The sequence below is a fragment of the Zonotrichia albicollis genome, chromosome 1 (genome assembly GCF_047830755.1).
Source record: "Zonotrichia albicollis isolate bZonAlb1 chromosome 1, bZonAlb1.hap1, whole genome shotgun sequence".
Classification (NCBI taxonomy): Eukaryota; Metazoa; Chordata; class Aves; order Passeriformes; family Passerellidae; genus Zonotrichia; species Zonotrichia albicollis.
Window position 1 is genome coordinate 63036433 of NC_133819.1, and position 24271 is coordinate 63060703.

Sequence of the window (24271 nt, forward strand, 5' to 3'; positions counted from 1 at the left end):
ACCTTAGAAACTGGCCTTATTCTATAGAGGACATTGAATGATAACACTGCGAGTCAGCTGACTGCTGTGTCACAGAGCTGCTGCTTTCTACATTATCGCAACTGCCAGAGCTCTTACTGCTGCAGTTTTCTAGTCGCAGTGCGGCAAAGCAGACGCATAGAACCAGGCACAAAGCAGCATAGATTTTTTTTCATTCTTATCTTTTTCATATGAGGGGAATATTCCTGGTGTTAGCGTAGGAACAGACACAGCTTGGATGTGTTGGCTTCCGCCTGGCAGCATTTTCAGCTGAGCAGGGATTGCTCGGAGCTCTGTACCCAAATTGCCTCTGAGGAAGAACGCCTGATTTCCCACTTTGCGTACTGAGAGGGGTTTTTTCTTTATGCTACGGTGATGTACCTGCAGCAATAGGATGAAGGAGATGGCACTTGTCACTGTCCGTCCGACTGGGGCCTTTTGCAGGTACTCCACGGCCGAAGCTGTGCCAGCCTCCCAGGGTCAGATAGACTGGTGATGCAGATTGCCGCAATTTCTTACATCAGTTAGGGCAAAGCTCAAACAAGAAACCAGACTCTCTGACCTAAATCAGCCCCAGTCCTTCTGGATACAGGGCAGCAGTCGACTAGCAATGACACAACCAGCCATCAAGTGGAGAGTCTCTGGGATTGCAATCTGTATCAGTTGGAGTCTGAGAGAATGAAACCCTTTCGGGTACCCAGTCGCTTCTTCTTCTAATACTACAAATACTACAACTGCAACAACTACTGCTGCTGCTTCTGTTTCTCTTGGCTGTAAGAAGCTGTTAATTGCGGTTGGTCTCTGCCTGTACATTTGCGTGGATTAGTCTGTCTATAACGCAGTCCTTATCTGCTCCTGCTGGAAACCGGGGCATGAAGTCAGCCTGCTTTAACAGTTGTTTCTTTCTGCGTGATGCTATGCAACTAGAATGGGTTACACTGACAACAAAGGAACAAGCACAAAGCACCACTTTCTTTGCTGGACTGTTACAGGAACATAGCTCTTCTTCGATATGACACCCTGGTCTCTTCTCTTTGCTGGCTTTTTGTGTTTTTTAAATTTAATTCATCTAATCGAAGAGCCTAACAGACACCATCGTGAATGTGGCTTTTAATGATTTGGAAAAGACAGCCTGTGGAGACTGCGATTCGAGACAGCAACACATTTAGGTTATTGCCAATTTTAAATACTTGGTTTGTGAAGCGCAGCCCTAAGGGACGAGCTCAGTAACTGAGGGAGAGATTGTAGATAAAGAAATAAAAATGACAAGCATAATGGAGGCTCTGCAAAAGAGACTGTCAGAGAATCAGTTCATGGATGGCAATTTCACCAGTCTGAATCTGAATAATTCATAGATTGAAATTACCCTGCTTTCACCTTTCCATTTAAACCGGCATGATCTGAATCTCTAATAAATTTTCAAGATAAAGTAAAATGCCAATTTGAATCTGAAGAGCTTTTAAAACCAGATGCTACACCCTGAATCTTTCGATACCTTTCACAATTATCCTGTGAGAACCACACTTCATCACGAAGCACCATTACCAGTGAAAATTACTGTGATTACAATAGCAACAATAGAATACCATCAAATGATCTCTAATCTACCTAATTTACCAAGTCTGACTGTGTGCCCATTGTGTTTCACCACGTCTGGCATTGGATCAATATCACAGTGGAACAAAAATGCCTTAGTGTGTGCTTCCTTTTGGTACCTTTGACTTTGACAGCACAGGAAAAAAAATCTACCTGCTGTTAAATGTTTTTACAGCCAATCTACATGCCTGCTGTAGGATCTGATTGATTCTCTATGATTTTCTGTAGTGCTTGGGTATCAGATGTCTTTGTGTTACTAATTAGTTTATAATGTATACTCATGCACAAAGACTGCAGCAAGTGAGTGCCAGCACAGGGACCCTGCCCTGCTGCTGCAGTTGTAGCGCTCTCACTGGGGAAGCCAAAAAGAGTTCGGTGCCTTATGTGAATAATTACTCCTGTGTGAGGTGGAAATGCTTTGTAGCATCACAGGTCTTGGTCGTGCGATGTGAAAAATGTATGCAAAAGCCACGGTCAAGAGAAATCATTGCACGTAATACTAACAAGATTTTCCCCCCATTCAGCAATTAGCATGTGGTTGTGAGAGACAGGCTGTGACTCCTTCTGCGTGTGTGTGTGTGTGTGTGTGTGTGTGTGTGTGTGTGGGTATGCATGCACATACAGAAATGTAAAGCTACTGTGCTCTGTTAATGAATATGTGCTGATTTCTGAAAGTAACAACTTTCTCTAACAAGCCAGGCGCTGTGTTTTGCTGCAATCTGCTCACTTGTAACAAATCCCTCTTTTGAAGGTGTAAATTTCCTATAGGATGATGCGTGACTTCTGGAACAGTAAGTACCATTTATGCAATATGTTGGTGGCTACAGCTATGCTGCAGAATAGTATTTTAAGCATAGTTTGAGTCCTTGTGGCATAAGTAGAATGTGAAGAAGTGAGAAACGTACAGAAGGCTAGAAGCAGGCATGGAGGCGACTGTATCTGCTGTTTGTGTGTGTGTGAGTTGTACACTTCAGGCTTGTTTTTCATTTTATAATCAGATTTACTCTGCCTTCAGGGAATATTTTCTAAGGAAGGAAGGTAAGCAGTATTTCTTCTTATTTCTATGGTGGTGTTGTATTTCTGTTAAGGGAAACGCATGTTTACAGCACATAGTTATATAATACAGCATGATCTCGTGGCATCTAATTAAATGTTTCAATATTTGTTCACGTTAAAACTGCGCAAGAAAGCATATTTAAAATATGGATTTTTATTGAAAATACACTTCTAAAAATGCTATACAAAAACAATTTACAGATTTTGTTTGCATTAATCTTTTGCTCTTTACTGTTGTCAAATAAGTGCCTATTCTACCTAAATACTAATAGTCTTGAAACCTTCGCTTTTTGTATATTTTGTCTTTTCAAAACACATTTTACTGTACTTCTAAATTTTCAGTGTATTAGTGGAGACTCTTCTCTAGAGGTAGAAGGGGCAAAAGGCTTTACAGCTTGAGCTGTTATAACAAAGGAACTTGAAAGGGCACAAAATATGATTATACAAAAGTCTCAAATTTTAAATGATTCAGTAATGTGATTTAGCAACATGCTGTTCTTAGACAACACACTCTGAAGGTACTACACTATATGGAGATAATTCATCCATTCAGTGCTATACTTATATTTATATTCTTCGTTTTCACATAGTATTTGAAACTTAACAAAGAAAAAACTGAGAGCAAATTCTGAAACTTTGGTAAAAGTGTAACACCTGCTTTAAGTTACTGTGGTAATAAAATCAAGACATTTAGACTGAACTTTGCTGAAGAGAACTAGTCATTGCGATTTAACTATTTTATGAAGGACATTTTATGTTTTTATGTACAGAAATATAACATATACTGACATAAGTACTATACTGCAAGGACCATGCAAACATATATGTGAATGTTTTGCAAAATACCATACAAGTACCTGGCAGCACTTACGGTATTATTAACACTGCCACACTCCTCCAGTATCATATACTGCATTGAAACCATGGTTAACCAACTGGATTTCATGGAGTATTTACAACCCTAATTTTTTATCAGTCTTATCTGCTGCAACAGCCTGTAGAGATCAGCTGGCCATGGGGAGCAAGGTGTCCTCACTAACAAGGGCAGAGCAGAGCTAAGGGAACGCTCACAAACTATTGGTGGCCTCACATAAGGGCCCGAAACTAATCCTTCTGTGGAACTGTGCTGGAGTCCTCTAACTTTGTGTTTCTGTTATTGAGCTTTAAGCATGCCACTGGCTTTCTCCCACTGCTCCATACTGGCCTCACGTTCCAAAACACGCTATGCTGGTCCGGCCTAGTGCTGTTTGCCAGTGTGAGCTCCTGCAGGATTTGCCAGACACTGTTAGGACAGCACACTCAGGAGGTGAGAGTATCTGTGAGACTGCTAAAAGTACTCTGGAAAAGCTTGGAAACCTTGGGAAGTGAACTCTGCCATTTGGCATGATGTGTGTTTCAAAGGTAGCAGGATTGCAGTCTGTCAGCAGGATATACTGCACATGCAAAAGGGGAAAAAAAGCCTTTAAACTTTTCCAGTTGCAGGATTGTGAAGAGAATATTAGCAATATTACTTAATAGAAAGTATTAAAATGTAGTCAAGTTAGATCATCCATGATTTTCTGTATTTTCTATCAGATAGCTATAGCTGAAGTGTTTCGTATTTATAATTATATGTGTCAAAATAAATGGCAGACAACAACATGAACCTTCTAACATAAGGCCACTAATTTCAGCAACAGGAATTCAACAGTTACTACTCATCATATCAAAAGATGCATTAGTCTGGTTTTATACCTGCTTTTCACTGTTTTATACTTGTCTATAAATCAATCTGCAATGGCAAATGATGGACAAACCCCTTCTTTTCATGAGTTTCCAACTAAACGCAGATATCCACCTTAGTAAAATTACTCCCATGCATTTGGTGGACCCCTATCTGCAGCTAGGCAGCAACCATGATGCAACCACACACATGAAAAACATATTGGGGCCCATTCTATTACCTCAGAATTTACTAACAAGTCTCCCTGTGCCATCAACATAAAAGATAGATCCAATAATTTCCTTCCGTTTCATTCTTTTTGTGAAAGTTGCTGCTATTTTGTTGGGTGTTTTCCTCCTTGATTATCACAGTCATGTATAGTTGATACAACACTGAACAGAAGATCCTTTCTGTCCACCAGGACACAAGCCCTGAGCAAAACATACACCGAAATCAACATCTCAGGACAGGTTTATTTGACAACCAAAGGGACCTTCTCACCCATAGTTGATAATATTTGTGCTCACTTGTTTGTCAATTCTGCATTATCATCTGCTATAAAACACACAAGTTCTGATCTGTAGTGGTTGTATCTATTTGGACAAGAGCCCTGAGGATAGGGTGTCTGTTGTGGGTTTCATTGCGGGTTTTTTTCTCTTTACTGTTGCTTTGAATTAATTGCAACTGCCTATGGAAATATGATCCCTTAAGAATGTAGAGAAATATATTATTAATGATTATGTATGAAGAATTGCTAGATTCCCCTGCATTCTGGCTGCTGTGAATTTCACACCATCATCCCCAAAGAAAAACATTAGGGAGAAAGTTAAGTCCAATGTAACTTGAAATGAAAACAGCAGTATTTCCAAACCAATAATTTTTGACACAGGAAATTCAGAGTTAAACAGAAGAAAATCCAAGTGGTTCACTGACACAATTAAAATACCTGAGCAGCTTCCTTCCTCTTTGATGTCATAACTCCAGGATGTGATAAAGGTAAATAATTTTGCCATGTCATTTTATGCTATACAGATAAGATCAAACCCCTTTTTTTGGCTTTAAAAGTATTTGCACTGCATTTCACAGCATCAGTTCAGTTTCTTTATGGACTACAAATGTACACCTGCCCTGTGCTTTTAGCTGGGTAACATAACCAGAAGTTCTGAAAATCAAATTATTTCTGACCAACCTAAAGAGGGAAATGAAAACCTAAATGGGAATTGCAGAAGAGGCAATGGGTTTCCCAGGTCTCATGCCAACAGAGATTCTTGCTGGGGGTTTTCCAGGTCAGGTTAAACTTCTTACTGTGTTAGAACTTGTTCTTAAAAAACCCCATAGTTAAAAATGAGCGGGAATTCAAAACATGGCCAAAGTTTTGCTCAAAACAATAAGGGATTTTTTTCTTTTCTAACTACATTTGACATTATTTCTGCCACAGGCCTTGCCTCAAAGTTTACCAAGGAACTCTGTTCAAAATAATATTTGCAATGCTATATTTCATTTGTAGATGGTCATGCATAATGAAGCACGCACAACAAATTAGCAGTTGTGTGCTAAACTGGGAAATGTTGTTGAAATGGAAAAAATATAAATTGATAGATTATGGTGTTGCCACTGTAGTGTTCACTTATACTCAATGCTTCACAGAGATAGTGCAGAAATAAATGTACAGCTAAATTATACACAGTTACACTCTGAAATGCTCAATAGAAAAGCCATATGTTGGACTCACCTGTTTCTGTTTCTTCTGCCTGTGTTCATTCAAAACCCACCTCCAGTGGCACAGCAGTCCCAAGAACTGGCTACCCCTCTAACCTGCAGGTAAGAAGTTTCACTGAGGATGAGAAAAGATGAGATTCCTCATCTTGTGCTCCTAAAGGCAATGTTCTGGTTGGGGGCCCAGGGGAGAGGCAGGTGTGCAGAGGGGCATGGACATGGCACACTTCTGACTCTCCTCCAAAGCAAAAGGGGGAAAACACCATTGTTAAGTAATTAAAGAGGAATAGGAACATCTTTAATTTCTATGTTTTCAAAGGCAGCTCTTCTGCAAACTAGTCAAATTTATACCTAGCACGACTATCATGTGTGACGCTCCAAGTCATGGAGAAAATTTAAATTGTCAATCGAGATTGTGGAAAAAGGGTCCATAACCCAAGAGACTACACGGATGTTTACTCAAACATAGTGAGCATTACATTTAACTTGCATGCAAATGCAGCTGCCTATGCACCTACACCCATAATATCTGTAAAGTGAATGTATATTTCATATTTGGCTTAAGCAGCTACATCCCACTTAAACTGGCCTTTTTGGCAATGGCATTTTTGCTTTTCCTTTGAGTGACATAGCATGCCCTTTGTTATGCATGCAAGTAAGCATGAGTTGTTACAACTCCTTTTGTCAAAAGGTAAGGTTTTTCCTCAAAGCTTGTACTAAACTTACCAGCTTTTCATGAGGTGCAGCCTGTCTTTGCAAGCTGATGGGATTGATGTGGTCATGAATTGCTTGCAGTTTGTATTTTTTGTATTCTGTGTTTGTTCTTTTATATTTAGAAGTTGGAGTGCATCCCTTCCTCTGCCACAGAACTTAATGCAAGGTAATTACTTAAAAAAAATTAAGGACATGTGGTCTCATCTTCTGAATGCCTCAGAGTGTGTGTGACTTCCTGAGCTTTCAGAGCAGAATCTGGAGTATGTGCAGGATGGGGGGAAAAAAAAACAAAAAAAGAAAGTAATTTTCTGGTGTTTCTGACTGTTTGCCTCAATTTAGACAATACTTGTAGCCATAATCTTTGAGTCTTTATTTTACTTTTGTAAATAAGTACTGCTAAACACAATTCTTTCACCTTACAGGGCACTTCATGAAAATAATTTCTTTAACAAATGTGAGTCACATAATGAATCAGTAACAGTTGGGGGAAATCCTGGTGGAAAGCAGTGCTCCCATCATTAGTGCTGTGTGTGGTAAATTAGGAGCAGGCTCTTCAGGAAATGAGGACAAAAAGGCGGAATTGCTGCTCATTAAGAGTTTGTCTTGAGCACAGAGTTCATGCTCCTTAAGAACAATGAGAACATCCTAAGTTTGTGTTTGAGATAAATACATATATGTATACATATGTACATACAAGCACAACTTGGGGGAATTTTGATCACTAGCAAATACACAAAAGTTATAAAATTGGCTACTCCAAAGATTTTGAAGTTTCAGTGGTACTTTGGTAATGTTAGGGACTAAAAATAAAATATAGTTGTCAAGGAGTATCATAAATGTGTGAAAATTACTGAATGCCTAACCATATTTTTTGTTTATTCATAAAGCATTAAAATGCTGTCTTAATGTAGTACTGAAGGAATCCCAATCTCCTTTTTGTTTCAAATTTGGAGAGGTCCTTTCATCTTCCAGTACAGCAGTAGCCTAGGGACTCTAGGCAGGTACGTATTTCTAGCCAGATATTTTATATTATTTGTGGGTAAGTAGTCTACTTTCTTCCACAATTTCTGTGCATTCATAAGAGCACAGTGGAAAATATTTGCATTACTATATATGTAATCACAATACCTGTCAAGAGAAACCAGTCTTATTGTGCAAGGCATTGTATGAAGGGAAACAAAAGGTCCATACTTTGGAGTCGATTTTTATATGAAGGAAGAATAATCACTAAATATTTGAGAAGAAAATATACCATTTTCAGATAAAGAAGAAAATTTTTAGAAAACATATAACAAAGCTATAAGTTATAGCTGAAAGATTCATATTACAAGAGTAACCCAGGTTTAGAACAGCCTTATTGCAAAGCTCTTACCTTTTTTCATCAAAAATGAAATGCACCCACAGTGATGAATTGATGATTGCATTTAAAAGAAAGTGTGACTCCCACTCCCTCCAAAGAATAACTGCTTTCAGACCTGATTAGATGTTAGAAATAACAATAATAATACCCTTAACCAGTCATTCTTACAGCATTCATAAACTTACATGTAGCAAAAAATGGTTTAATATGCATGGAAGTCTTGAAAATCTTTTCTTCTGTCAGCACCAGTTTTGTACATTTCCTGTGTCTTATTCAGAGTTTTAAGAACTTATCAGGCCTGGACAAAGACTTCTAGACATGAGGTAGCCAATATTCTGTATATTTATCAGTGCTCAGTTAAATACGATGTAAAAACCAGATATTTTCATGCTCATGTAACAACCTACCACGGTAACATGGAAGTTTCTGTATTTTCATTTAAACAATTCACAGTAAGTTGCTGATTTTCCCTACCCACAGATAGAACAATGAATTTTAAGAGACAGATTTGAAATAAGAAAATCTAGAAAATAAACTAACATGTCCTGGAATATCAGAAGTTGGAAAACTTCTTGGTTTAGACAGATAAGCAATTTACACCAAAAGTATTTGGGAATATTTCCATTGTGTGCATTTGGTTTTTAAATTACTGCAACTATAAAGTTTGGCTGGGTACTCAGTTTGAAAAAAAGTGGTCATTAACCTGCATCAGGGCTGTGAGTTTAGTCAATCTTGCTGTATCTACATGAGAAAATGATTTAAATGAGTGAGGTGAAGTTATACAAAGGGACAAGGAAGCTTTTGCACAATCAGGAATGCAATTTTCATTGATGACGGATAAATATTTTAGAAGTGCCTGTCACCAAGTTTCTTAAAAGTATATTTACTCTTCCCCCCCACCTCTTTTAAGATTTATCGCCATTTGCAAAGTACTTTATTTTTAAATATTTTTCCTTACTCCAAAACTGGTTTATTCAGTTTTCTGATATTATTTCTGATTTATTCAGTTTATTCAGTTTTCTGACACCACCAAGGGTAATGAAAGTGTGTTTAATATCATCCCAAATATTAAATTTTCATGCTGCATTAGAGCATAGTCTGTTGAGAAAGCTTACTTCAAAAGTCAGCACATCCAAATGCCAGACAGAAATTCAAACTAGTCCAGAACAAAGATAAATCAGAATCCATGGATTACTGCCTCTATTTCTCCATATGTCCAATGCTGATGACCACTAGAGCCTTTCTACTAATTTCATTCTTTGAAGCTCAGTTTGCTAGTTAAATAATGAATCCTTTCAGAGCTGGAAAACTACTCAGAACAGAATTTTGGGTCTTGTCTGTTGCATTGCACCACAGCAGAGACATGAGTCTTAAGTAAAACCTGGAGATCATAAATTCAGGTTGAATGTAACTAATAAACAGAGACTGCTAGCAGTGGGGTGTGGGGTGCAGGATTGAGACATGAGTCAGAAGCTAGAAGGGGCAGGACTAAAATCTGGTCCTCTTCATTGCATTTTAAGAATCAGCTTTGGCAGGATGTGCTGCTGAGTATAAGCCAAAACATCTTTTGGATTCTTACCAATGATTTGGGGCTTGCTCACAACCTCTTCACCACTAGCTAAGGTGTAAAATTTAGTGCAGAGAGACCCCTTTGCTTTCATGTCTCTGACCTCTTCTGAGCACTGATCCCACCAAAAGTGTTAAATTTCATCCAATATTGTAGTTGCATTTCCATTGTGTACAGCCTTCAGAAACACACAATAACCCGGCACTTACGGTGGCTTCTCTTTGTTTCTCCTCCTCGGAAACTGCAGTTTCACTTTCAAAAGCTAAATCAGAGGCTATTCATTTACAAGCCACAGTAAAACTTTACCAAGTCCCACCTGGTGGCCGGCTGCTATTGGGATGGGCAGACCAGACTTCACAGAGGGGAAACACATTCCTGTGTTTCACAGACAAGGCATGGTGTCCTCCCAAAAGTTTACTGAGGCCTTCAGGCCCATAGCTTCTGATAGATGTGAATGGCAAAAGCTGCTGAACACAGTAGCTAGCAAATACAGGTAAGAAGAGGTTAAAAAAAGAGAGAAAAAACATTTTCATAAGAAAGTGAATTGAATTAAATGGAACTGAATATTGAGTTATGTTTTGACATTTTTACAATAAGCTAACAGCTATGCAGTTGATTACACAGTTTCTTCCATAGTAGATCATTTGCAAAGGGGTTTACAGAGAAGACAAATCATAAATAATTTATGACAAAAATACATTTATAATTACATGCATATGGGCACACATGCACATGCAAATAAGACTTTTTATCAAAGCTTTATGTATATGCAGTCATTTAACTTTATTTTCAATAGGGTTCCGTCACTTATTTATAGTTTCACACTGATAGAGAAATATCACTATTTTGCCTTTGCAATGTTTTGGTTTTCTTTCTGCTGCTTGGCTTTGCTGATGAGAGAACACAGACTAGTTTTTAAAGAACTGTAGGTCTTCAGATGGTATAGTGGTATACCACAGATCTGAATCTCAAGAGCCACTACAGTGTTGGGTGAGATATATTTATTAGCTATTAATAGTGAGACTATAACAGGCATCAGAAGCTGCACAAGAAAACCCTAAGTGCTTTCTTGTTGGGTCTCTAGACTAAACCCCTGACTGCAATCTCAGCAAATTCTCTCTGTGTTAGTGGAAGTTAGCTTCACAACATATCCCTTGTTTTCTTTGGACATCCTTTCTGAACTTTAAGTTATTCTTCTAACTCAAATATGTTTGGTTTTTGCTTGCTTCTTTCCTCCTGATATTCAGATTCCATCTTTCCGTGGTGAGCATCAGGGGCTTTTTTCCTTAGTACTGATTTTGACTAACAGCAGATGCTCATCTGAGGAACTCAGGGGCCAAATGTGGCTCAACTGGTATAAATAAATAGGCAGATGTTATTTTCCATCTGTGTCTCTCTGTTGTCCACACAGTGATAATACTGTTGTCTACACCTTTAAAGAAAACAAGGCAAAATAAAAGTAGAAGAAAGATACACTATAAACCCCAGGAAAATTAGAATGTGACAAATTGCATCTTCACATTAAAAAGAATTAGCTTCCAACCATTAAATACAGTGCAATGCCTATTTATCACGTTAAATTGTTTTCCTGTTGCAAAGCACAAATATAATTACAGAGGCCATTTACATATGAATGGCACTTACTTAAGGACTATTTTTAACACTGTACACATAAATCAAGTTTAATATCAATATTTTGGTTTTTTATTCTACCTTACACCTTCAGGGGATAGGCAAACAATGATGGAAACAATCTCTTGGATGATCAAAATGCAGACTTTTGCTTACCAAGAGAACTGTGCTTGTGGCATTTTTGATGAACTCAATAATCCTTATTATTAAGTAGCTTGAGCTGTTATTTTTTTGTCCCCACAACTTGTACTGAAAAACTACTCTAGAACCTCACCACTTTTATAGCCAGAATCTTTCTAGCTTCCAGCCTAAATATATTCATGGCCAAATTACACCCATTTGTTCTTGTGCCAACATTGTCTGCTAGGGTAAATAGTTTTTTTCCTTGCCCACTGTTTACCACCCTATTGTGTTTCTAGAGAATAATTATTTCCTGTATCAGTTTTTATTTCTACTAGACTAAACAAGCAAAAATTTTTGAGCCTTGCTCTTAAAAGCACTTCCCTCTGGAAATTTATCCAGTTTTTCACCTGTTTCTCCTTCCACAGACGTGATGGAAAAGATCTGTGCGAGATCTCTCAGGTGCTTTAAGCAATGGCATACATTTTAACTTTAGTCTAATAAGAAATAGTTTATCTGGTTCACACTTGGGTGGCATCTGCTTTTCCATGGTTGTATCCCACTGGCAAAGTAGCAAGGCTGCAGTCAGCTAATATGCATACATAGATCTATCTCCTGTGTTATTTACAACTGATATGCTCCTGGTTTACAGCACATTTTTTAATTAATCCTTGAGTGCATGTCTCCCCTGCCAACACCGTGCGTTTCAAGAGTGAGTTTAGCAGCGTGTATTTTTAATGTGCTTTTTCCAAGGGTAACACATGTTTGGGATAAGCTGATGCCAAAGATAATAAAAAAATAAAGAGAAATAATGTTGTGAGACCAAAGAGAGGCACTCAGCATGCTGACAGCACCAGGCGTGGTGTATTAAGGAATAGGGACTTTTCACAAATGCTTCAGTGAAATATGATAGAACAGAAATGTTTGAGTGGGATACACTGCATACAATACATTAGGACATTCTTTTGTGGCCTTGTATTCTCACAGCTGCTTAAATGCTGCATTTCAAAATAATTAGGATTATTATATCAATTAGTTCCAGGGTAAAAAAAGCTTTGATACTGCCTGCTTCTAAAGGGTCCATTTAAGGACTGTACATTCTGAAATGAAGACTCTATAACTCCTAAGTTTTAACAGACATGGACACTTTCACAAGCACCTTGATGATTTTGAACTGCAAGTTCAAATAGCTAGGAATTAAGAAACTTTTAATCCTTAAGAAAATGATAGATATTTCCTCATTTTGATGTGGAAGTCATAAATCTATAAAATACCTTTAGCTGTGCAATTACAGATAGCAGAAGGGTAGTAAATTCCAACACTTAGCAGCTTCACCCTTCACTAGAAAGATAATCTAGATTCCTGAAGGATTTTTTAGGGAGAGAAAGATTATTTTAAAGTCATGTGATAGCTTTTCTTAAAAAATTTTGCATAAGAGTGCTGGATGAGGAAATTTATTTAAAGAGTTATTTGCTAGGGTGTGCAGCTTTAGAGAATTCTTGAAAAATCTTTTTTTGTCAGTTTTAAATTTGATGGGAAGGGAATCTCTATCTGCTCAGGATTATATTATTAAGTTATTAAAAGGTAGTTTTACTTAGTGTGCCCTTCTTGACTATTGCTACATAATACCCTCTTTGATGTTGAAGTGGTAAAGCGAACACATTAACTTTTTGATGCATTATAAGTAATGTTTAATACATTTTATTTTGTTAATAAAATTTATTGAAAAAACAATACATTAATATTATGTAATAATTATGTATTTATATTTTTATTTATTTATTCATATAATTACATAATTATTATGTATAATATAGTATTATTATGTAATTATATAGTATAATAGATATAATAAATAATTATATATGGATAAATGTGAATATAAATAACTATGTGTACAATAAATAAACAATATATAAAATAATATATAAGAAATAAACAGACACCCCTGTGTAGATGATAGCTGTGCAATAATCACTGCTGTACAAAGCAGGGGAGTGCCTGGAGTGCACTGGGATGCAGAGAAAGGACAGGAAGGACATCAGCACTGGAAGGGCATCAGCCTGCTGGAATGATTCCAGACATGGGCCAACATGATGATCAGGAGCTGGAGCATGTCCCCAGTGAGGAATGGCTGAGAGAATTGGGATTGCTCAGCCTGGAGGAGAGAAGGCTTTGGGGTAACCCAATTGTGGCCTTCCAGTACCTGGAGAGAGCCTGCAAAAAAGGTGGAGAGGAACATTTGCCATGGGTATGTAGTGAAAGGACAAGGGGGAATGGCTTCAAACTGAAAGAGAGAAGGTCTAGATTAGGTATCAGGAAAAACTTCTCAACTGTGAGGGTGGGGAGGCACTGGAACAGGTTGCCCAGAGAAACTGTGGATGCCCCTCCCCTGAAAGTGTTCAAGTCTAGGCTGGAGGAGGCTTTGAACAAACTGGTCCAGTGAAAGGTATCTCTGCCCTTGGCAGAGGGTTTAAAACTAGATGATCCTTAAGGTTCCTTACAATCAAAACCATTCTAGGATTCTATGATATGCAAATAGTGGCTTCAAAAAGTAAATTAATTGATATTTCTGATTTTATTTTCCTTACCCATAATTCACTGCATTTTATAAATATTTGAGACATCAGAAACTTGCAGGCTTTCACTGCAGCAGGGTGCAACCAAGTGATCATATTAACTTGACAAGATTAATTTTAAAACACTTCTTTCCCTTAATACACCCCTTTCTTTTTTTGCTAGTTGTAATTAGTAAAAGTATTTGTCAAACTGGGACAAAGGTTTGTTATTAGTCTTTTCTCTTTAGACAATTATAGACTTTTTGTGTTGATAAAGGAATGGGATTTGCAAAGTGCCTGACAAAGTGAAACACCACAAAGTAAAACATGTAGCAGAGGGTAACACTACCCTACTGATTTTAATCTCATTGAGGGTTTGGGCTAATTAAAAAAGAATTAAACTATGCATGACAGATACCTGTCACATTGCTCCATGCACTGCTGGAGGATACACAGGGCCATGGGGGTCATTGCAAGAACGTACAAGAAAAACAAAACACAGTTTCTGTATCCAAGTACAGTGGGTTTTGCAGGTAATCATGGCATACTTGTTTGACAAGATGTTCTTTTGCATGGTATAATTTTGTTATTAATACAGATTCTATATAGAATAATATTTTCAAAGTGATTTAAGATAGCTTGTGGGGGCAAAGAAGAGCAGAGAATCATCCTTCAATGTTCACTTACATGTGAAACAGTCAATATAAAATAGCAGTTTCTCCTCCTGTGCAGTACCTTCTGGTGCTATTTTGAAATGAAAATCAATAATAACTTCCCAAGATGAGAAAATTTATGCTTCTCTGAGGAGCTGGCCTCATCAGTAAGTTAATAGTGTTTGGCACCTATACAGAGAAGCATCCAGAAAATATTTTTTGTGTAAAACAGAGATTTTTTTTTCCCCTCAGTTGTTTTCTCTTTATTACTTGTGTTGGCTTCCTTGCCACTAGATTTCTTGGAGCTCTGATCCAGGGTGAAATAGATTTGTTTTTTCCTGAAAGAAGATTACTTAGTGTGGAGATGGTAAGTTAACTTTGGTGACATAAATCTGTTTTAAGAGGGTTAACGTGGAGGCAAACCAGAAGGATATGTTAGGTTTCAATTTCACATTGCAAGAAGTGCCATGTTAATTCAAGATAAAAAGTGGGACAAAAGTCCACTCTGGGAATTAGGAGCTGTGCATCAGCATGGATGCTGCTGTGCCTGCAGGCTGATGGGACAGGCCCCTGTGCCTTGCTCCAGCACTGACTCCAGCTTCCCCTTCAGTCTGGGATGGCAGTGGCTTAAAATGTTATAGTCTGCAATGATACAGGTCTACAACATGAGGCCTTTGGCACCTTGGTCCTGCTTCAGAGTAGTTTAATACTGAGAGAAACTCTATAGCTGATAAGGATTTGTCTGTCTTTCTAGTGACACCTTAAATTCAGGTGTGTCAGGGCACATTTTATGTAAATGACTAGAGTGTTGTATGCAAGTAGTTGTTGACTTGTGCTTTCAGAGAAGGCAGTATGAGTATTGTGCACAGCCTGTGTGACTATTGAAGTGATGTATTTGAGTCACAAATGTGCTCCGAATATCACTGCCCACACATTTCCTGCTTCTTCACACACAGGGCTGGTTTAGGAGGTTCTTTGGAACCTTAGTGGAGCAGGTATTCCCCAGTGGAGCCAGGAAGTGGAAGAAACTGTACCGACTGGGAGCCAAATAGCAGCAATGGTGAGATGCTGCAATTCATGAAGGTTTATAATATCAGATTATTTCCAATTTCTTTAAATAAATTGATTATTTATTTCCTGTTTCTTTAATAATTACAAGTTACTGTAATTATTAAAGAAGCAGAAAATAAATAATCAATTCCTCCCTTACAAGCACTTATTATATATGAGATGTGCAAAATGGTTGAGTTGAAAGGGAGATAAGGCTGCTCAGGCTGTGCACCCGAGCTGGATGTGGGTTACTCCCTTTCAGGTGTGTGGTCTAAGCTTCAGGTGATGGGAGTGGTTCCATGTTTTTTGAAGTTTTTCTTATTTCTCATTTTCCTCCTGGCATATCACAGGCCTTTCCCATGAGCAGTGTAAGCAGCAAAAATCGAGCAGATGTCTCACGGGGCTGTTCCCATTTTGGTACCACAGTATTACATACACTAGGGTCACCACGGTTTCTTTTTGCATGTTCCCCTCTCTATCTGAGCTTCAGCTAAACAATTTGTTCATTTAAAAAACACTAACACAAAGCTCTTACAAGTTCCCTTCCAAACCTGAAGCTGCTCTTTCTTTTTTTCCAGACCTGAGACTTTATCCTCAACTTTGTTGAGTCTTTGCAGGCTTTGTGTACTTGCAGAATCCTAGAAGGTGGATTACTGTAAAGTAGGAATAGACTCTGAGACGCTTCCAGTGTGACCATCCAGGTTGAAAGTCCTTTTAACAAACTTAATCTATTAATGATTAAAAAAAAATAAATTTCAAACCATTTTTTGCTTTAATAGGAGAAAAAAATCCCCAATAAAACAGGTACCCTGACAAAATGAAAACAGCAAGTTCATTATTATTAAAAAGTATAAAATGTTAACATAAAAGGTATTTTTAAGTAACATTTATGTGTGTTATAGGCATGAACATTGAACATATATACACTTAAAATGATCTAGTAAGGAAATAAAACATCCATTTGCATTTTACTTTTGCACTTAGGTTTATTAAGATAATACATGTATCTTCTTGTATGCTGAGCCATTGCTTTGTCTCTGTCTCAGCCTGTCCAGGGTGTATGAATATTGACTTATGTACACCCCATGGTGTATTATTGCTTACTTGAAGCATAATACTGCATGACCTTGTTTTCTCTCTTAATTATATTTTTCCCTTGTAGGAAAGTAAGTTTACTCACTCTGAATCGTGCCAAACCGCATAATTTGGAAAAGAATATTGTGGCTCAACTTGGAAAGTACTAACTGGGCTCCAGCCATCACTGTGAAAGCTGTATAGTCTTTTATTATTTTAACTGGCCAAATGCCCTTTGTTACCACATTAACAGTCTCCCTGTGGTGCATGTAACTTTGATATTATTTCCACTTTTAAGCTAAATTTGACCAGATGAAAGACACAAACCCTCCAATTTTGAAATAAAAAAAAAAATAGCGTGTTTTGTTAATCCTGTACTTCAGAAGGAAAGTCTGTGAAAACGATAACCTTTGTCTGCTGGCCAAAGTTTTGTTCAGTAAACCCATCCTGCCAGCTGTTCTTATTGGCAAGGGGAAAGATAATATTTTGGTATCTTTAATATCTCCATTTGGAGCCGAGGTTCTGCTTGTGCCATCATTTAAATCATGCATGTTAACATCGGCCTGGCAAACAATGCTGCCCTTTATAAAAAGGCCTCAGTTGGGATGGTATCACCGCAATGTTGCAATAAAGCTGCTTCAGACTGCCACATACAGCTTAAACTACTATGGGCTCTTGCAGGTGCTCTGGGCTGTGCTGCTGGAGAGCTGCTTCCAAAGGCCTAAAGGAGGCACTGAGAGAGATTTAAAGGTGCATTTTAGTCCAATGTCACCAGGAGCCAAAGGCACAAAATACCTCAAAAGCCTGGGCTCCCACTCCCATGCCTTTGGTCCTCATCTCTTGAAGCAGACTGGACAAGGATCAGCCTGGTGACTGAGATCCAGCCTCCAGCAAATGAGGAGGGATGGCCAGACAGAAACAGAGAGATACAAAGTGGTCACCTAAAGCTCTAGGCCTAGACAGGGACACCTCCCACACTGAGAATATCTGAACCAACATGCACATAGGGAATTCTTTCTCTCCAGATCCATCTTGATTGCAAGTTTTAATTTCTGCTGGAACATAAAGGGTGTTTTCATCATGTTTAAGAACATTTAAGAATGTCTTTCTCCGTTTACAGGTAACCTGAAGCCAGGGTGTTTACAGGCATACTGGATCCCACACCTTGGCAGAGGATTATTTCTGCACATGTTTCAGGACAGCTCAGCACTAAAGACTTAAAAGGGGAGAAAAAAAATTTATGATCCTGCAAAAATTTGCTTGGATCCCTCGAAGGTTTCAAAGATTTCTTAAAGTTCTCAATGAGCACAAGCAAAATGATTGGTATAAAAGTAGGTCTCAAGTCTTTGCCTGTCTAGACATAAAGCCTCTTTCACTAAAATGAAGCATGAGGGGAAGACAAGATTGTCTCTTTAAACAAGAATTTAATTCATTTGTGCATTACTGTAATTATACTACTATCTTAAATGCTCTCAGATTAATGGTGCTTGTGACAGGGCAACTTTGCTCAATCTGAAACAGAACTGAGCCCCCCCGAACCTTACTGTCCCCTTTATAGCCTTCTCCTTGTATTTGACAGTGAAGGCCACATTCCAAAGAAAATGAGGATAGTTCCTGTGTCCTGGCCACCTACAGCTTTTGTAACACCTTGATGTAAAAGTTAATACCAAAATAGATGCTGCATTTTGTTAGCAGGGCCCAGCCCAACAACCACACTAATGACAGTGCAATTATACCTGAGATGCAAGTTTTCATTTAAGTACATTTCCCCTGGCATCTCCAGTCTGTGATTTTTTTGGGGAAAAAAAAGAAAGTATTTTTTCAAGTTTTAATTTCCTCCAGAAGCATAAAATCATTCAATAGTTTTTCCTCTCCTTCAGGTTATCTTTCATCACTGCAGATACAGCTACGAGTGCTTATTTGAAGTTTTCTTGCTTGCTGAACTGCCAGAGCCTTTCAGGGTACATTTCAGGTAAGGTAAATCCACCAATCAAATGCAAAGGCACTAGGGAAACATATTTTAAAATGACAAATACTTTTTGGTAGCACTCTCTCAGATTACTTCCCCGAATGTGGCTTTTTGCAGTTAGCCTGCCTCATGCAGCAGCCTGCCTGCTCCCCATATGCCTCTATGTCATTATTAATGTGTACTGCAGCTCCACAAAGGTGTTCTGGGTGGAACTTGGCCCAGAGACCTTGGTCAGAGGGAAACTATAAACCCTGGCCTCTATGGAAGGGCAGTGTTCCTACTCTCCTGCTCCAAACCCTGCCATGGGTGGCTGGGCAGCGTCATCCCATGCAGCACAACACCAGGGCAGCCACCAGGACACCACCAGGAAACACGCCAGGCTCAGCCCCACAGCTTGAGTTACTGGCACTCACCAGCTGCTCCTTGTGTGGAAGAACTTCAGCACCTTCCTCTTGCCATACTAGCACAAGTATTGTAAATAATACAATCAAGGCAGTAAATAAAAGTAGTGCGCCGAGAGAAAAGGAAACATCTTCTATTTTTAAACTTTGTTCACAACAACTTGAAAAAGGTAGATGGTCACACCATTTTAAATAAAAGGAAAAGTTATTGGGGTAAAAGGAATCCACAGACACAGTACATGAAGCTGACCCTGAAAGCCATCTGACCTGTCATTTGAATCCTTCTGTATCAAAGAACCATGTTAACAATAACTGTAATGAAATTAGACTTATTATGCATGCATGAGCAATAAAACTCCCCCAAAAAATCTACTATGGTAGCACCTGGGGTTAAGAAAAAGAAAGTGGAAGGTTGCAAAAGATGTATCAAAAGTGACAAGCCCAAGAGGAAGATACCTCCCAGCAGCATGAGGTCTCAGAGTAAGCACAGAAAAAGCTGCTGTGGTTACAGAGGTAGTTTATTACTAAAGATTACATCCCTCACAAAGTTTAAGGTGAAAATAAGACCTAAAGCATGAAGTGATCATATGCCCAAAATACATTGACAGATATGAAAAACCTTTAGTTAATACTTTCCTGTAGCAAGAAAAACACCTGTCAAAAATGCTGTAGTAGATTGCTAAGATATAAAGGAGCACACAGGAAAGAGAAGGTCCTACCAGTGAGCTGCAGGAATTCTTTGCATCCCTGTTTGCTCTAAACTCAAGGAGGTTCCCTTGCTGTAAGCCCTTTATACAACATACATTGGAGAGATCACTTAAAATTATATATCAGTTTGTTTGTAAGAAAGAGAAAATAGAAGAAATTGAAAACTAAGTTGTAACAATTTCAAGGATCAGTGTGCATGGCAAAGAAAAGACAAAGAAGTGAACTCTCTAAAATCATGAGTAACAAAGAAAGGTCTAATAAGGAATGGAAGATTTTTGTGGCATGGGAAGCAGTGAACAAGGATGCATCAAATCATTATCTGCTTGAAAACAAAGGAAACCAAAAGTATTTCTTCCTACAACATGGTAGTAACTTGGAGAAAAAAATTATTTATTAGCCTCCTTGCCACAAAGAGCTGCGGTTTACAGAACTTGACGCGAGTTAAAGATCTCCAGGACAAGCTCATCCATTGTCACTTGTTCAATAGAAAGATGCTACCTGTTACTTTGGAAGTTATATTGCTAGAAGTTCAGAATATAAGGTGGGTAGCTGTCACTACATGATTGTCATTTTATAATGATCTTTAGTAATCACCCTCAGTATTTGACCACTTTTCATCACTTTTGGAGCCAGAATACTAGGCTAGATAGATTTTTTTCATCCTGAGCTAGAAAATTATTAAATATAAAATGTTCTTTCATATTTGTTCTGTAAAAGAAATCCTCACATAATATGAGCTACTCGGGATTCACCCACTTCTTCAGTTCTGTAACAAGTCACAGCCGCTGAGAACCCACTCAGAACACTCCATTGTAAATAATGTTGGCTGACACAGCAAAACTGGAAATGCAGGCTCACAAAGCACAGTTTGCAGTGAGCTTATTGCACACACGACTGTCAGTTGGCCATTTACTGAGCTTCCCGTGCACCGACCTCTACCAAAATGGAAAGAGAAAAGAGAAGCAATGGTACAGAGCCTGCAGTCCCCCTTTCCTGCAGCTCTTTGCTCTCAGGGGATTTTCTAGGATTTATATAATACAGTGCTGAAGTGAAGCCAGGATGCTGTGGGACATTCAGCTTTCATTTTCATGGATCATTTTCATTAGAAGACTTGACTGAAATATTCTGTTCCCTTTTCCCCAAAATATCCCTGATGGTAAATGCTTCTTCTACAGTACTTCACAGTGAAATCTCTGAGACTTACATAGCTCACACCTAGTTGTTCCACCTAAACTTTCTTTCACTCCAATCTCCAGGTCAAATAACTGCACCAAGTAATTTAAATAATACATAATTCATATAAAACACTTTGCTTTGAACAAAAATGCAATAATTCTTTTTTTTTTTGCATTTTTAACCAGTGAAGCAGAGCTTCAGTCATTTAGTGAACACCACAGCTTGAAGTTAACCAGTAATCTTTTTTTCAGGACATATATGGAGAGAGAATTTTTCTATTGTAATGCAATTCTCTAATGATCCATAGTTAACATATTAGTTTGTTTTCTATATAACCTTGAGAAAAACACAAAGGGTATTTCATTATTGTTTTAGATATGTAAACATGCAAAAGTTTCCTGTTGCTTTAAGGAATGACTTCTGTAAGCAGTTATCTGTAGTACATCTAAATTAAATAGCCACCTTAGAAGGAAGAGAAAACATTTTGTATTCAGTCATTAAACAGAATCAGGAACAGTTGCTAAAATAATGTATCCCCATTATTCATTAATATTATGCTTCACTTGTAGGATTAGATACCTGATAAGAGTTGTACCAGAACTAAAGATGCTAATGAATGATTAAAAGCTGAGGAGCAGATGCGAAGGGCAAGCAGAACAAGAATACCTCATTCCTTTTTTTTCTGAGAACACTTATGTGTTCTCCTTCATTGTTTTCCACTGAGTTTTGCATTCCTATCTCTACCATATAATGGGCTGATCTAGGACTGGATTGGGACTCTTTCCAATCTTGTGGAAAGCTGTCTTTCTTAAACTGTGACAAAATAATCAAAAACTTGACAAATTTTATTAACTAAGAGTCATAATAATGTCAAAAATGTCAATAGAAATATTTCATTTAGGTGATCTTTGAAGCATTCCAACAGTACTTATGCCTTATAACTAAAAGCCATTTTACAGAAAACCAAAATCTTTAATTTGATGTGTCAAAATCTTGTTTCATAAAAACTAATTTTTTCATGGCCTTGAAATCTGATTTGACCTATTTCTGACAAAGTTTTGGCTAAGACAAATAGACGCCTTTTTGGATGAAACTCATTTTGTCAAAAGAGCTCCAAGCTAACTCTGCTGTCCATGACTGTCTGTACAAATATCACAGGAAACTTCTGGTATACGCAAAGGCTTAATCAGCTGGAACTTGACTAACACGCAGACACATATCTAACTGATCCCCAGCTGACTAGGAAATCTGTGTCCCATATGCTGTTTAAAAAGGGAGCTTGGAAAATTTAATTAGTCAGGAGAAAGAATTGGAGCTTGGTTTCCTGGGTTGTTTATTTGTTTGTTTTTTACATCTTTTTCTTTTTTTTTTTTTACTTTATATGCCTATTCAAGCCCCATATATTCACCTAATCTATAGATTGCTGTCCTGCTCACAAGGTTTGTACCCTGCATTACCTAAATTCACTGAGAATTTTATTTGCATCCCAAGAATTCAGGTCACAGAGAAACCACCTTGAGAACCCAGGAGATGAGTAAACCCATTGTGAGTTTACTCACACATGCTAGCCTGCCTGGGAAATTAGCATGCAGTCATTTATACCACAAATGAATACTTCACCAAATCAGTGCCTTTCAGTCATAGCTGTCAGCGGACTTCTCGTTTTCTTTTTTTTTCCTAGCACAAAGGCACAGTTTCAGGTAGGAAATCAAAGCTCCCTGACTCTTCATAGGTAAATTTGCACAGATCTCTTGTAAACAGGTCTCAGACCCCCTGAATCCATGGACTACATGTGGAAAATGGTCCCAGCACTACAAACTTGTTTCCACACAGAAATACCTCACAGTGCACAAAGACTGTGAAGTACCTTTACACTGCTTTCAAAAAATCTATTTATTTCAAGTTCAGCTACTCTCTGGTTACAAACACAGACCTGTGTGACAGACCTAAGTGACTTGTCCAAGTGACAATGGGAGATTCTGGATTGTGATTAGAAAGCTGATTGATTACCTAGTCCCATAATCCTGTGTTTTCTGGTTCCAGCTCCAGGGATTTTGCCAAACCACTTTGAGAAAATTTTCCTCCTGCTCAATGAAGAATTGTGCTGGTGGTGCAAAATAGAAAATCTTGTTGCATTTCTTGGGCATGATGAAGTGTTCATGGCACCAGCAGAGACTTTGGTTTTACACTTAAGCCTTATTAAGGCTTGGTTACTTGTTAGGGTGGTAGGAAAGCAAGCAGAGAGCCTGATGTGCTGTGCCAGAGCAGCTTTGCCAAGCCCTGCAGAGGCAGTCCAGGGGATTACCAGCCAGCTGCCTGCCCTGGGCAGGGCAGGGTGCCAGCCCTCAGCTGCTCCCCTTGCTCTCCTGACTCAGAACGTGCACAAACACACTTGGGTCTCCCTGTGACATCTGCACTTAAAAAGCAAGAGGAAAATGCAGGGCCTGGAAAAGACCATCTCCCTGATGGCAGGGCACAAACAGCTGTCCTCTAGCAAATCTAACCACAGCCATCCCTGCACTGAACCAGAGTGAGAGTCAGTTCAGGCTAAAAATAATCCGATCTTTTTTGGGAGTATGGCAGGGCAGGAGCCAGGTTCTTGGCCCCATAAACAATTTTACAAGAGCTAAAGGAGGGCATAGGCTGGGAATGAGCAGCTGGGGGCTGTTAAGATGTCATTGTCAGTGAATGGCACTGCTTCCCTGAATTTTCACTACAACAGAGCTTGAGTGTTCAGATAATCAGCCACGACATCTGAGATATGGGAGCAGATGGGCCAATACCTGCTTAGAGTGCTCTAGTTTGAGTCACTGAAAAGGACATCTGCCTCTGCTCTCAGGCCAGGTGCCTCAGCAGCCCCACCGCAGCTGGGCAGCATCTTCTGTGTGTTTGTGAGTGGGTATTTCTCAGAAGCCTGTACTCTTAGAGCTATTTTGAATGAATTAATCACAAGGCAGCCAAAACCCCTCCTGCTGTTAAAATGTACTGAATATTGAGTCCTTGTTGTAACACAGGAAGGTACCACAGCTCCCCAGAGAAACAGTTGCAAGAATGTTTTGAAGATGCCAAACCCTGCAACCTTTTCTCTTAGCCTAGTTCAACAAAATAACAGTATCTGAAACTTTTTTACTCTGGGGCACACAAGTTTTCCAGACTCCAGCCTTCAGAATGAAAACTTAGCATGGTTAGTGATATCTGAAA

At 38.5% G+C, this 24271-nt stretch overlaps 1 long non-coding RNA gene across 7 annotated transcripts in view; it reads left to right on the forward strand.

Moving 5' to 3' along the window:
* Positions 1–24271, forward strand: part of LOC113460891 (uncharacterized) — a 33422-nt gene continuing 9151 nt past the window's right edge. Inside the window, exons 1-3 of one of the 7 annotated variants that reach the window (XR_012580810.1) lie at positions 6–18147; positions 18697–18788; positions 23114–24271. The exon at positions 23114–24271 is cut by the window's right edge and continues 8651 nt beyond it. This is a non-coding gene — a long non-coding RNA (uncharacterized LOC113460891). The other 6 variants (XR_012580806.1, XR_012580807.1, XR_012580809.1 and 3 more) reach the window with 6 other exon arrangements.